This window comes from Triticum aestivum, chromosome 5D (assembly GCF_018294505.1).
Source record: "Triticum aestivum cultivar Chinese Spring chromosome 5D, IWGSC CS RefSeq v2.1, whole genome shotgun sequence".
In the NCBI taxonomy this organism is placed as follows: domain Eukaryota; kingdom Viridiplantae; phylum Streptophyta; class Magnoliopsida; order Poales; family Poaceae; genus Triticum; species Triticum aestivum.
In genome coordinates this window covers 312,101,712-312,116,680 of record NC_057808.1, presented here as the reverse complement: position 1 = coordinate 312,116,680, position 14,969 = coordinate 312,101,712, and the positions used below count along the sequence as shown (strand labels likewise).

Sequence of the window (14,969 nt, the reverse complement as noted above, 5' to 3'; positions counted from 1 at the left end):
TCTGTGATAAACTACTTTCCAATTCGGGAGAAGGTACAATTACCTCATCAAGTTCTACTTTCCTCCCACTCACTTCTTTCGAGAGAAACTCCTTCTCTAGAAAGGATCCATTCTTAGCAACGAATATTTTGCCTTCGGATCTGTGATAGAAGGTGTACCCAACAGTTTCCTTTGGGTATCTATGAAGACGCACTTCTCCGATTTGGGTTCGAGCTTATCAGGTTGAAGCTTTTCACATAAGCATCGCAGCCCCAAACTTTAAGAAACGACAACTTTGGTTTCTTGCCAAACCACAGTTCATAAGGCGTCGTCTCAACGGATTTTGATGGTGCCCTATTTAAAGTGAATGCAGCCGTCTCTAAAGCATAACCCCAAAATTATAGCGGTAAATCAGTAAGAGACATCATAGATCGCACCATATCCAATAAAGTACGGTTACGACGTTCGGACACACCATTTCGCTGTGGTGTTCCAGGTGGCGTAAGTTGTGAAACTATTCCACATTGTTTCAAATGAAGACCAAACTCGTAACTAAAATATTCACCTTCATGATCAGATCATAGAAACTTTATTTTCTTGTTACGATGATTTTCCACTTCACTCTGAAATTCTTTGAACTTTTCAAATGTTTCAGACTTATGTTTCATTAAGTAGATATAACCATATATGCTCAAATCATCTGTGAAGGAAAGAAAATAACGATACCCGCCACGAGCCTCAACACTCATTGGACCACATACATCGGTATGTATTATTTCCAATAAGTCAGTAGCTCGTTCCATTGTTTCGGTGAACGGAGTTTTAGTCATCCTGCCCATGAGGCACGGTTCGCAAGCACCAAGTGATTCATAATCAAGTGATTCCAAAAGCCCATCAGCATGGAGTTTCTTCATGCGCTTTATACCGATATGACCTAAACGGCAGTGCCACAAATAAGTTGCACTATCATTATCAACTTTGCATCTTTTGGCTTCAATATTATGAACATGTGTATCATCACAATCGAGATTCAAAAAAGAATAGACCACTCAGCAAGGGTGCATGACCATAAAAGATATTACTCATACAAATAGAACAACCATTATTCTCTGATTTAAATGAATAACCGTCTCGCATCAAACAAGATCCAGATATAATGTTCATGCTCAACGCTGGCACCAAATAACAATTATTTAGGTCTAAAACTAATCCCGAAGGTAGATGTAGAAGTAGCGTGCCGACGGCGATCACATCGACCTTGGAACCATTTCCCACGCGCATCGTAGCCTCGTCCTTATCTAATCTTCGTTTAATCTGTAGCCCCTGTTTCGAGTTGCAAATATGAGCAACAGAACCAGTATCAAATACCCAAGCGCTACTACGAGCATTAGTAAGGTACACATCAATAACATGTATATCAAATATACCTTTCTTTGCCATCCTTCTTATCCGCCAAATACTTGGGGCAGTTCCGCTTCCAGTGACCTATCCCTTTGTAGTAGAAGCACTCAGTTTTAGGCTTAGGTCCAAACTTGGGTTTCTTCTCCTGAGCAGCAACTTTCTTGCCGTTCTTCTTGAAGTTTCCCTTCTTCCCTTTGCCCTTTTTCTTGAAACTAGTGGTCTTGTTGACCATCAACACTTGATGCTCCTTTTTGATTTCTACCTCCGCAGCCTTTAGCATTGCGAAGAGCTCGGGAATTGTCTTGTTCATCCCTTGCATATTATAGTTCATCACGAAGCCTTTATAGCTTGGTGGCAGTGATTGAATAACTCTGTCAATGACACTATCATCAGGAAGATTAACTCCCAGCTGAGTCAAGTGGTTATGGTACCCAGACAATCTGAGTATGTGTTCACTGACAGAACTATTCTCCTCCATTTTGCAGCTATAGAACTTGTTGGAGACTTCATATCTCTCAACTCGGGCATTTGCTTGAAATATTAACTTCAAATCTTGGAATATCTCATATGCTCCATGATGTTCAAAACGTCTTTGAAGTCCCGATTCTAAGCCGTAAAGCATGGCACACTGAACTATCGAGTAGTCATCAACACGCGTCTGCCAGGCATTCACAATGTCTGCAGTTGTTGGCGCGGGTGGTACACCTAACGGTGCTTCCAGGACGTAATTCTTCTGTGCAGCAATAAGGATAATCCTCAAGTTACGGACCCAGTCCGTGTAGTTGCTGCCATCATCTTTCAACTTAGCTTTCTCTAGGAACGCATTAAAATTCAAAGGAACGGTAGCACGGGCCATTGATCTACAATAACATAGACATGCAAAATAACTATCAGGACTAAGTTCATGATAAATTAAAGTTCAATTAATCATATTACTTGAGAACTCCCACTTAGATAGACATCCCTCTAGTCATCTAAATGATCACGTGATCCAAATTAACTAAACCATGTCCAATCATCACGTGAGATGGAGTAGTTTTCAATGGTGAGCATCACTATGTTGATCATATCTACCACTCCGTGTTCCGAGGCCATATCTGCATATGCTAGGCTCGTCAAGTTTAACCCGAGTATTCTGTGTGTGCAAAACTGGCTTGCACCTTTTGTATGTGAACGTAGAGCTTATCACACCCGAGCATCACGTGGTGTCTCGGCACGACGAACTGTAGCAACGGTGCATACTCAGGGAGAACACTTATACCTTGAAATTTAGTAAGGGATCGTCTTATAATGCTACCACCTTACTAAGCAAAATAAGATGCATAAAAGATAAACATCACATGCAATAAAAATATGTGACATGATATGGCCATCATCATCTTGTGCTCATGATCTCCATCACCGAAGCATCGTCATGATCTCCATCGTCACCGGCGCGACACCTTGATCTCCATCGTCTCGCCAACTATTGCTTCTACGACTATCGCTATCGCTTAGTGACAAAGTAAAACAATTACATGGCGATTGCATTGCATACAATAAAGCGACAACCATATGGCTCCTGCCAGTTGCCGATAACTCTGTTACAAAACATGATCATCTCATACAACAATTTATATCACATCATGTCTTGACCATATCACATCACAGCAAACCCTGCAAAAACAAGTTAGACGTCCTCTACTTTGTTGTTGCAAGTTTTACGTGGTTGCTACGGGCTTCTAGCAAGAACCGTTCTTACCTAGGCATCAAAACCACAACGATTTTTCGTCAAGTGTGCTGACCTTCAACAAGGACCGGACGTAGTCAAATTCGATTCAACTAAAGTTGGAGAAACAGACACCCGCTAGCCACCTGTGTGCGAAGCACGTCGGTAGAACCAGTCTCATGAACGCGGTCATGTAATGTCGGTCCGGGCCGCTTCATCCAACAATGCCGCCGAATCAAAATAAGACGTTGCTAGTAATCAGTATGACTATTATCGCCCACAACTCTTTGTGTTCTACTCGTGCATATAACATCTACGCATAGACCTGGCTCAGATGCCACTGTTGGGGAACGCAGTAATTTCAAAAAAATTCCTACGATCACGCAAGATCTATCTAGGAGATGCATAGCAACGAGAGGGGAGAGTGTGTCCACGTACCCTCATAGACCGAAGGCGGAAGCGTTTTAGTAACGCGGTTGATTCTAGTCGAACTTTATCGCGATCCAACCGATCCAAGTACCGAACGTACGGCACCTCCGCGTTCAGCTCGATGACGTCCCTCGTGTTCTTCATCTAGTTGAGGACAAGGGTGAGTTCCGTCAGCACGACGGCGTAGCGACGGTGATGATGATGTTACCGGCGCAGGGCCTCGCCTAAGCACTACATCGATATGATCGAGGTGTGTAACTGTGGAGGGGGGCACTTCACACGGCTAAAAGATCAACTTGTGTGTTCTAGGGTGCCCCTGCCCCCGTATATAAAGGAGGGAGGGGGAGGCCGGCCGGCCAGGCTAGGGCGCGCCGGGAGAAGGGGAATCCTACTAGGACTCCAAGTGCTAGTAGGTTTCCACCTAAAGGAGAAGAGGGGAGGAAGGGAGAGGGGGGCCGCGCCCCCAACCCCTTGTCCAATTCGGACTGGGTTTGTGGGGCGTGCGCCACCTCCTGGCTGCCGCCTCTCCTTCCCACTAAGGCCCATCAACTCCCCGAGGGGTTCCGGTAACCTCCCGGTACTCTGGAAAATACCCGAACTTCTCCGGAACCATTCCGATGTCCAAATATAGCCTTCCAATATATAAATCTTTATGTCTTGACCATTTCAAGACTCCTCGTCATGTCCGTGATCTTATCCGGGACTCCGAACAAACTTCGGTTCATCAAATCACATAACTCATAATACAAATCCTCATCAAACGTTAAGCGTGCGGACCCTACGGGTTCGAGAACTATGTAAACATGACCGAGACACATCTCCGGTCAATAACCAATAGCGGAACCTGGATGCTCATATTGGCTCCTACATATTCTATGAAGATCTTTATCGGTCAAACCGCATAACAACATACGTTGTTCCCTTTGTCATCGGTATGTTACTTGCCCGAGATTCGATCGTCGGTATCATCATACCTAGTTCAATCTCGTTACCGGCAAGTCTCTTTACTCGTTCCGTAATACTTCATCCCGCAACTAACTCATTAGTCACATTGCTTGCAAGCCTTATAGTGATGAGCATTACCGAGAGGGCCCAGAGATACCTCTCCGAAACACGGAGTGACAAATCCTAATCTCAATCTATGCCAACCCAACAAATACCTTCGGAGACACCTGTAGAGCATCTTTATAATCACCCATTTACATTGTGATGTTTGATAGCACACAAAGTGTTCCTCCGGTATTCGGGAGTTGCATAATCTCATAGTCTGAGGAACATGTATAAGTCATGAAGAAAGCAGTAGTAATGAAACTGTAACGATCATAATGCTAAACTAACAAATGGGTCTTGTCCATCACATCATTCTCCTAATGATGTGATCCCGTTCATCAAATGACAACACATGTCTATGGTTAGGAAACATAATCATCTTTGATAAACGAGCTAGTCAAGTAGAGGCATACTAGGGACATTTATGTTTTGTCTATGTATTCACACATGTACTAAGTTTCCGGTTAATACAATTCTAGCATGAATAATAAACATTTATCATGAAATAAGGAAATAAATAATAACTTTATTATTGCCTCTAGGGCATATTTCCTTCACCGGAAACTCGCTTCGACGGCCTGTCCTAGGCCGTCCATGTGTTAGCGGCAGCGACAGCATTGCAGGCCCAATGGCCTGGAAAAGGGCCTTGGTGCGCTCGTCCCATGATGGTGGCGGTGGGGGCAGGTGCGCGGTCCCAAATCTGCCGCTTTCTTTCAACGTCCTTCTTCCGACCCTTGTCCATGGCCACATCATATAAGTCAGAAAAAGGGGGCAGGGAATCCGGCTGCTTATGCTCACCCTTAACCCCAAAACAGATGTTGAATGTGTGCTCCTTCCGCTGCTGTATTGGCGAGGAAGTGATGGATTGGAGGCGTGCGAGAGGGGGTTGGGAGGCATCGGAGAGGAGAATGGATAAGGAAGAAATGGGAGTGTGCCGATCTTTTATAGGTCATCACAGGTGTCATTAAGGGGGTAGCTGGGGAGGCGGGAGCCTGCTCACACACCTCCTAACCTCACAAGCAAGCCAGGAGATGATGTCGCATGACGACCATCCAACGGACCGCCACGGGAATCCGAGGGAGCGCCCTCACCATTTAATGCCCAGGTGATTAACTCTCACACCTCCACGGTGGTGCATGTGTGGGAGGTCCCGCTACTTCAAACCCCGCATGAGCGGCAAGTGGAAGGAGAGGGGACCAGCGTGCTCGCTGGTGGAGATCAGGGATGGGAGTTGGTCGCTGCCTGTCACCCGAGAGAGGAGACAGGGCGAAAACGATTTCTAACGCTTCTTTATGCTTGGCATCAAAGTTGCTTAACATACTTGAACTACCCTGTGGTTGGATGATTAGGAGGACAGTGATATCTCCAACCCAGTAAAGTCCAAGTCCTAGTCTTGACACTGGTACTCGCATTTTTCTGGATTTATTTCAGACCTTCCAGCGATGTGCGTTTAGTGAAGTTCCCGTTGACTACGAAGCCGTCTGTGGTGACTTTATCTCTACTCCTAATGTCTCAGTTGGTAGTCTGCGTTCCGGGTTTATTTTCGTCCCACCTATCATGGTTTTTTTTCGTCCCGGTTTTTTTCGCTGGTTTTATTTCATCCCACCTTGCACCCCGCTCCCCCTGGTTTATTTTCCACCGGTTTTCTGCTCTCCCTCCCGAAACCCCCCCGAGCCGCTCCCGTCTCTCCCATCGCGCAAACAACTCTAGGGTTCCTTGAGCCGCCGCCGCACCGGAGCTCCTCGACCAGCCCCACCTCATGCCGCTCCACCCACTGCTTCTCCCTCCGCCCGCGCCGCTCTCTTCCCCGCCGGCGCTGCCCACCACGAGTGGGGAGGCCCCAGATCGTCTCGAGCAAGTCAGCGGGGCGGTGGCCAGATCCACCACGGCAACATCTCGTCCAGATGGGCCGCGCCGGGAGAGGTAGATCGAGGCGGCGGGCACCGTGTGCGTCTTGTCTCTTGGGACGCCGCTCCGACCCGATCCGGCGAGGAGGCAGCCTCCGTCTGCGGCAACGAGGGCGGCGGCCGGCTGCGCGAGAGGTCGATCTGATTGTGCCTCCATGACGGCATCATGATGCCCACCGCCGACGGCGCTGCGTCGCGACCAAAGGGGCACCCGGCCATGGCCGGGGACTCACTGCAGTTGAAGCACGCCATCTCGCCACCATGTATGTTGTGTGTTCTTGTGCTGCAGGTCCTTGGGGTTGGGTGTTCTTGTCGCCACCATGTTCATGCAGGCACGAATTGGACTGAGAAATGCTAACAGAGGAGGAGAAGACCATGCAAGTACGTATGTGCCAAAATTGATAGATTTAACTCTAGGTATTGCATTATTTTGCTGCAGTGTAGTAGTACTCTTTAAAGAATTTGTAGGAGATAGCAAAAGGACTAGATGAAGGATCCATTGATTTAAAAACACGTGGAAAGCATTCAGTTTAGTAAATATTGTATATACCCTTCCCCTGAAAAGTTTGACGTTGTTACTTGGGAAAAAGGAAAATGCCCACAGATTACTTTTTAGTTATGCAAAGTTTAAACTTCAGTCATGCTTTATTGGTCGTTTTCCCCAATAAATATCTACCAACTGCAGGTCCTTGGGGTTGGGTGCGGCAACTCGCGGCTCGAAGACAATCTTTTGTGGTGGGGCGTCGCTGCCGCCGGCGGCACCTGCATAGACCGTCTCGCTGGGAACGAAGAGATGCTCCCCTGATTTGGAGCTGTAGAAAGGAGGTGGTTGCAGACACAAAGTGGGGACACACAACTCCCAGTCATAATATTCTTTATCTTGGCTCGTTGTTTGGGGATGGACGCATCAATCTGATCGCGCTCTCCTCCATGCCAAACGGATCCTTGGTTCGGAGGTGCGCGGCGCCGACGATGACAACCTTTCTATCGACGCAAGGGCAGCAGGAGCTCATGACGCTGTTGATGCCACCACCATGCACAGGGTTGATGCAAGGTGGGACAAGTATGTATACCAGGCAAAGTACTCAATCGGTTTGGCATTTAGCTTTTTGATTCTGTTTTTAGTGAGCTTTTTGATTCAGATAATTTGTTTACCTGATGCCTTCACTCCAGGTAATCTGTCTGTCTGACATTTTGCTTTTTGATTCAGTGCGATCACTAATGGGGAGAACATAAAACTTCAATTGAGGGCACTGTGATTCTCTAGCTACATGTATCATGTAAGTGACGTCTTTCCATGAATCTTCTATTCATTATATAACCTCTCAGGCCCTTAGAAAAGTATCTCTGTTAACTCGATTTCTTTCTGCTGATTCTTATAGAGCTTCTGCAGGAGGGCGTCACCTGCGGCATCACTTGCATCGACCTCTCACCGATCACCGTCCCGAGGATGCACGACAGACTGGCGGAGCAGGGCACCAGTGATTGTTTCACCAATTTGCTCGACTCATTGTTCCCTTCCTCTGTCCACGCAACGTTGCCCATTGTTGCTAAGTTGTTAATTCATCAGGCCCATTATTGCGGCTACATAGTCTGTTCATCTTGCCTGCCTTCTTAGGAGAAACCAATTTACTGAAGGTAACTATTCTTTATTTACATTTTATTTGTTTCTTCCTGCTACTTGTACAATTTGCGTCGGAAATATTCTGACTACTTGCATGAATTTAGACCCTACTTGCACAGTTGCTTGCATTTTGTGTTGAGAAACATCTGCTACTTAAATGTACATAATACTTGCAAGTTTTATTTGTTGACTATGCCATGATAGCTTTAGGCCTTTAGTTGTACAAAACTGCCAAAGTAGGTGACAACCACCTGCAGCTCAATCCTTGTTTAACTCGACAGACAAGCTAAAGTAAATGCGGAGCCAAGATAAATTGTTGTAAGCCTTTTACTGACTAGGAACGAGGGGTTGTAGGAAGGAACACTGCACTATGAGTATGCCCTTTGTTAGCTCTTTACCCTTTTCTGTAACACTAGCCTATAGAAGGATGAATGGTGTCAAGCTCCGGGCAACAAGTAGGATTATCTCAGTAGTACAGTCAGCACCACTATCTGAGATTGCACATTTACGACCATGGTGGCACACAGAAAAGGAAGCTTGGTCTGAAACAAATTGCCAAATGCTAGGATCAACATTTCTTTTCTAGAGCATCTCCTTTTCGGGAAAGTTGTTGTCGAGAACTCAGTTGCGTGTTCCTTTATTTTCAAGAAACTCTATATAGACCTTGATAGCTTGAATATAATGTTTTAGTATGGTGTATTTGTAAGGTACAATCCATTCATAATTATTGGTAGTAACATGTGTGTATGTGTATATTTAAACGTACTGTCGCTAGATCAAAATTTGGACATACATAGATAGCTCCAGATGTAGCCTAAATGTTTTTTTACTCCCCATATAATCACTGTTGTGAATCCTTGTGCGGTTGTGCCTAGATATATCTAAATGCATCTGCTGCTATATCTCTCAATACTCAGGGCCTGTTCTGATCTCCTCCAGCTTCTATCTTCTCAAAATTCTCGAGTGAAGCAGTCCCGAACGATTTAGCTCGTAGAAGCTGGAAACGAGAAGCTGAGCGATCCCATAGTGCAAAAAAGAGAAGCAACGAAAGCCCAGCTCCACAATACGAAGAAGTGAGGAGTTCCTACTAATTACAAGAGGATGCCACCGCGAAGTGCAAAAAACGATTCGCGAAACAGCTCCCAGCCGCTGGTGGGATGCTCGCCTCGCTCGTATCCTGTGCGAGCGCACGTGGCCAGTACTCCTCCACACAACGATACAAGGTGGGCTGCCTCCATCCGGCCCAAACTGGCACCCAACAGAGCAATAGGCTCTCAGCTGGGCCAAATTGTGGAGAGAAGCTACGAGCACTGCCGAACGAATGGAATCGCCAGGTGAAGTTCGAAGCAAGCTCCAGAAGCTATTTTGTAGAGTTTGAGAAGCTCAGAGAGGTTCAGAGCAGGCCCTCAATAGCACGGTTTCATGGCGAATCAGTGCCACTGTTATGTGTGTTGATGTTTGAACCGAACCAGCGATTTGTTAGAACTTATATTGTTTCTTGTATAGGATGTCAGCTTTCCAAATCATAAGAATATTTGCTTTGCTTTGTTTTTTATATTTGCAGGGTGGCAATTCCGAAGTTATTGCCTTTCTACTTCAAACTGAAATAATTCCTCTTTGTCTTTAATATGGAGATGGGCACTGAACTTTAAAAAACAGTATGAACTCAACCCCTTCTGTAAATCAAATATTTCATTTGCGGGGACGACGTGGGGCTCATGTCGAGCACTTCACCTGCAATGGGTGTGGCCTTCTCCGTCTGCCAAACATGCTACAAGTACGAGCACCATGAGGGAACTGCCTGGAGTGCAAGACCCGCCACAAGCTCCTCAAGGGTCAGTCAGCCTCCACCCACGGCCGAAGGCACTTGCAGATGTGAAGAATATCCATGTCCGATTACATCGCCAGAAAGCAAAAACCATGAGAGCCCACACTAATCATCAAGGTAAAAATTGTCCTGTAGACTTTTCTAATATTTCATTTGTATGTTGGTTTGGTAAACTTAGCATGCTGCGAGCTATTTTTAAGAAAGTTCAGTCATACCTGATGCTGCTATGAAAAATACATGTTAGGACTATTTACATGCCTATAATTAGGCCCACCAGTTTGGATGGCAAACAATTGCAGCTGCGAAGAATAGGATATCTTCTCGATCTCAGGGATCAGCCCATCTGATCTTTTGTTTGATTGGGGTTGCGGTTTTGTTGGGCATATAAGTTTGTGCTGGGTATATGATCATATTTTTGCTGGCACTGATGTATGGCCTTCCTTATGGTTATTTTTTATAAAAATAAATTGTGTCAGTTTTGCCGTCGATGATAGTAATAGTATCAAGTTCATATTGTAAAATAACTGATATGAAATACTACCCTCGGTTTAGATCTATTTCATGAAGGTCTCATATTAACACCTATGAGTGGGAGTTTCATAATATAGAGTTACTTATAAGATTGGATACTATTCTTTGATCTGAAAATATCTATTGCCGATAAGAACGTATTTCACATAATAAATTGCTGGTTCATGCTGGAGCTTGAAATGTATTCCTTTTTTTCTGTAGGGATTTTTGAAACGAGCAGAAGATTAGTAACTTCTACGACATCAAAGATCTGACCTTTTAGAGTATGCACCATATTGATTTACTTATTGATTTATTCACACTATATCAGATTTGTCTTGAACGTGATACTTTATTGACTGTACTGGACACGGGAAGTTAACTGTTTTAATTATATAGGATTAGTCTGCACCAATTGCTGCATAAGTTCTCCTTGATACCAATTTACATACTTGTGCTACTAGGCCTTTGGTCAGTTTGCAACTGGTATTTTAGACATGTACGAGTATTCTCATGGTATTTCTATATGTTTTAATTAGTACCAGATGGAATTTGCGAATTAGTCTTACAAAGAGAAGAGAAAAGGAAACATTATTCACGAGTTTGCAGGAATATGGAAACTCAAGGTAGTCTGTTAGCATAAGTAAAAAATGTTTTTCATTTTATTTCTTGGTTCGACCAAATTATATTTTATCCGAACGTATGGATGATCGACACAATGGACGTACGTAGTTTCTGGTTAGCACTACTCGGATAACAATTATGCCTACTATTACCATTTTTGTGCATTGTTTGGTCTTATGCATTTTAGTTAAATACATCCTTTGTGACGAATAATGATTTTTGAGCATACTATCTTCTTTTCATGTGGGGAGATCGCTGATAGAAAAGAAAATTGTGTTTCTGATATGTTATGCTTATTTCTAAGTGCTTCCAATTTCGAACTACTAGGTATGCAGCCTTAGATGAACAACTACCTCTTTATTTGCTTGAGGATGATTTGATTGTGCAATTAAGACTACATAATTTCACTTTTCATTTATATTTATTGGTGAGGGCGAGCTGGCGGCGGCATGGCGCGCTGGTGCGCGTGACCGCGGGTTCGGCCAGGGTGCGAGCCGATCTGGCATGTGCGCTGGCGAAGTAAGGCGTAGAGGTGCTCCGGCCGGCTGGGTGCGTTGGTCCGTGGCGGAGGTGCGAGGTGGGCGTGGATCTGGCGCCTAGCATGCGCGAGGGAGGACATATGGGCGTTGTGCGTTTCTTCGCGGCGGGAGGTGTGACTGTGCTGCTCTGCAGATTGATGACGTTGTTCTCCTGGTTTCGTGGATCTGCAGCGGGGTAGCCGGTGGTTGCGGCGCCAGAGAATGCTGGGGCAGCGGCCTCGGGCTGATGGCTGCTATGGCAGGGGCTGCTGCACCGGCTCAGGATGGTGGATTTGGAGCGATGCACTCAGATCTGACCCTGGCAACCGCGTTGTTTCTATGTCGCATGAGTTGCTGCAGCTGGTCGTCGCGTGAGGGCTATGCCGGCTGACGGCAGGGGGGTGCCCTACACAATGTGCTTGGCTCTGATGGTCTGGGTATCGTTGCGTGACCAGATTTGCAAGCAAGCTCACTGATAGGAGATCAGGGACTCGGGCGAAAGCTCCGTGACCTTCTTAGAGGCATAGTCGTAGACATCTTCCTATCCTTTCATGTGCTTGGGTTCTCCGGGTGAGAACCTAAACTCCAGTTTTCTGGAGTGGGTGGCGGCGGCGTTTACGTCGTAACCATCTTCAGAGGCGTTGCCTTGGAGGGCCAGCCTTTGGATGTCGTGTGGGGCTCTTTCGTTTTCAAGGGCGGTGTATGTCGGGGCTGCGGCTCCGGGATCTTCTATTAAGTGTCGAGGCTGCGGCCTCGGGCAGTACTGCGACGACAGCTCCAAGAGGTAGGGCTGCTTGTCGGCATGGCTTGGGTGAGGACCTTGAAGTGCGGAAGCAGCAAGGTTGTCAGCTCCGTCAATGCGCCCCAGTCGGGACTGTTGGACGACATGTTGGGGCAGCGGCCCAGGATGTGGTGCAGCGTTCGTGGTCTATGTGCGGTTGGCCTGAGCAGCGTGAGCTGCGGGTAGCTGTATCGTTCGGCGTAGTGCCGGCCAGGTTGTCGCTCATCCAGGTTGCCGACCGGGAAGAGGTGTAGTGCCGGCCAAGACGAGAACAAGGGGAAGCTGCTTGGTTGTCTGTGTTCATCAAAGGTGCTCTCTCTTTTCCATCTTTCTTTTTATTTACTTAATCCTAGATGGGTGACTACTAATTTCCATGTCTACTGGGAGGAAGAAGGTTGGCGGACGTATCTTTGTGACTATGTCATTCACGTGCTTTGTTTCAACTCATAAAGTGGATCCTTTTTAAGCTATATCAAATCATAAGACATAATTTTCAGTTGATTTTTTTCTTCTAATTCCCAGTTTATTGCTTCACATAGACTATTACATATTTATGCTAGCCAATTCGAAGCTTTGTCCCAAGGGCAAGCATACCGTTGAAAAAATAAATACATGTACGACAGATCAGCCAGCAACTTGTTGATCTGTGATTCTTTGAAATTTGATGCTTATAACTGTTTATAAGTCAGTATTGTTCAGAGCCAAAGATAAGTAACAATCTATTTGGTTAAGTTGAACACTTTCAGATCAGGAGTAGTAGAAATTCTTAAGGGCATTGGGATATTGAACTGCAGGTACTAATGCGTGTGTAGTTCATGTCAATCCATCCTATTATTTCATCCTTGTAGGCATACTGCTCATCTCCTTTTAATACTAATTCTCTTAATTCTTTTCTGATTTTTGTGGAGTTGTGCAGATAGCTTCGGCAGGTTTGTTAGGCTAATATAAAGTAGGGACCTTTGCTACATAATGATACAAAGATGATACCGAAGGTTGTTTTGCAACTAGCAAGGTATTTTGTTTACAAGCTGATTGTCAACTTTCTTAGAAAGATACATGGCTGTTGTGTCCTATCAGACAATATTAAACTTTTGCTATGATATTTCCTTATGCAGTTTCAAGGTCACATGGATGCTGACAGCTCTCAGGTGTATGGCCTATTTGTTGCTGGGTATTGTTGCCTTTCTTCCTGGTATGCCAATGTATATTGCTTCAGTTTTCATATTGAGATTGATACAAAATCTAGGCTCCGAAGTGCAGATTGAGAAGAGGTATGCTTATTGTTGCCTTTCTTCGTGATACCAGGTTTATACAGCGGAGGATCCTGAGTTGATGCATATATTGGCTCAAAAAGTAACTAGGCTCTGAAGTGCAGATTGACAAGAGGTATGCTTACTGTTGTCTGTGTCAGTCTATCTACTCGATCACCTTCATATCAACAAGTACATTGGAGTTGTTTATCTCAGTGCATCAGAATTGTTTCTTTCATGCAGAGTTTCTGCTGCTATTTGTTAAATCTTAAAGAAACGTCTGTTCCTGAGGTTTACAAGTCCCCTTGTTCAAATATGAAAATGATTTATTTGCAAACTTCAATGCAAAATGGTTAGTCAGTCTCGAACAACTGCATCTATATATACTTTCTAGCTATGCTATTGATGCCACATCCAGATTACACTTTTCTTCTCTTTTTCTTTTCTTGGGAGTAGAAAGGTCTCACTCAAGGATCGAGCAAATGCAGTTCTAATGCTTGTGTCGTCTAATTCAAAGCATGATGACTTTAAATGTTCATGAAATATTTCTCCTCTTAAATCTAAAAAACTAATATACATAGAAGCATGAAAATTAGATTTACTGGATTTATTGGATTCTATTTGTTGCATAATTTATTGCATATTAGACATAACGATGCCAATCTATTATATACAGTATCTTTGAACTAGGTTAGAAGTTGGCATTTCTATCATGCGAGCTTCAGAGAAGGATTAATCTGATTGTCCTTTGATGTTCTAGAGTTTAGTTTGTTGGTTGCTTCAGTTACGGTGGTGTTATTTGGAATAATAATGTCTTCAGGTGCTTGTAACATCGGTAGAATGGTGGAATTCTAGCAGTCATTAGTTTCAGTTTGTGTATAAGAAATACCATCAACCTATTATTAGTGAGCTTTGTATTGTTTTTCTCCGTGTTTACACCTCTCTTGCTCCAAGCCTGGTGATTCAATTCTAACAGAGGAGCTTGCTACAGCCATCCAGGGGGCCAGGGCGATTAGATGCCCATCACTCACGGCGGCAAGAAGTTCCGTGTCGAGTTGATGAACCAGCACCAGCTGGGAGCCCGGATGAAGAAGGTTGTCCCCGCGGAGAAAAAGGAGAAGTGATGAGATGTTTTTGACAGCTAATGGATGATGTTATCTTAGTCTGTGAATTTTTGTTTTGGTCGATTTAGAAACCTTGTTTGATGTCTGAAGATCCCTTTTTGCCCACTGTTCAAACCATCTCTTCATTTTTGTGTAAATGGTAACAATACACTTCAAACAATTAAGTTGTCATCCCAAAAAATATTTTGTAAAAGGATGTACTTATCGCCTCAATAATCCTTAATCGTCACGTAGAT

The 14,969-nt window shown here is 44.7% G+C and overlaps 1 long non-coding RNA gene across 13 annotated transcripts; it reads left to right on the top strand.

Annotated features, from left to right (window-relative positions):
* The first annotated feature begins 6,212 nt into the window (after positions 1–6,212).
* LOC123121409 (uncharacterized) lies at positions 6,213–14,949 on the top strand. 13 transcript variants are annotated; one of them, XR_006459706.1, is made up of 11 exons: positions 6,213–6,855; positions 7,160–7,537; positions 7,685–7,754; positions 7,868–8,112; positions 9,038–9,432; positions 9,663–10,043; positions 10,659–13,153; positions 13,276–13,371; positions 13,475–13,551; positions 13,665–13,745; positions 14,601–14,949. It is a non-coding gene; the product is annotated as an uncharacterized lncRNA (long non-coding RNA). The 13 variants fall into 13 exon arrangements; XR_006459705.1 differs by having other exon boundaries at positions 9,016–9,432; XR_006459699.1 differs by lacking the exon at positions 9,038–9,432 and adding an exon at positions 13,853–13,961 and having other exon boundaries at positions 7,857–8,112; positions 13,675–13,745.
* Positions 14,950–14,969: the final 20 nt, after the last annotated feature.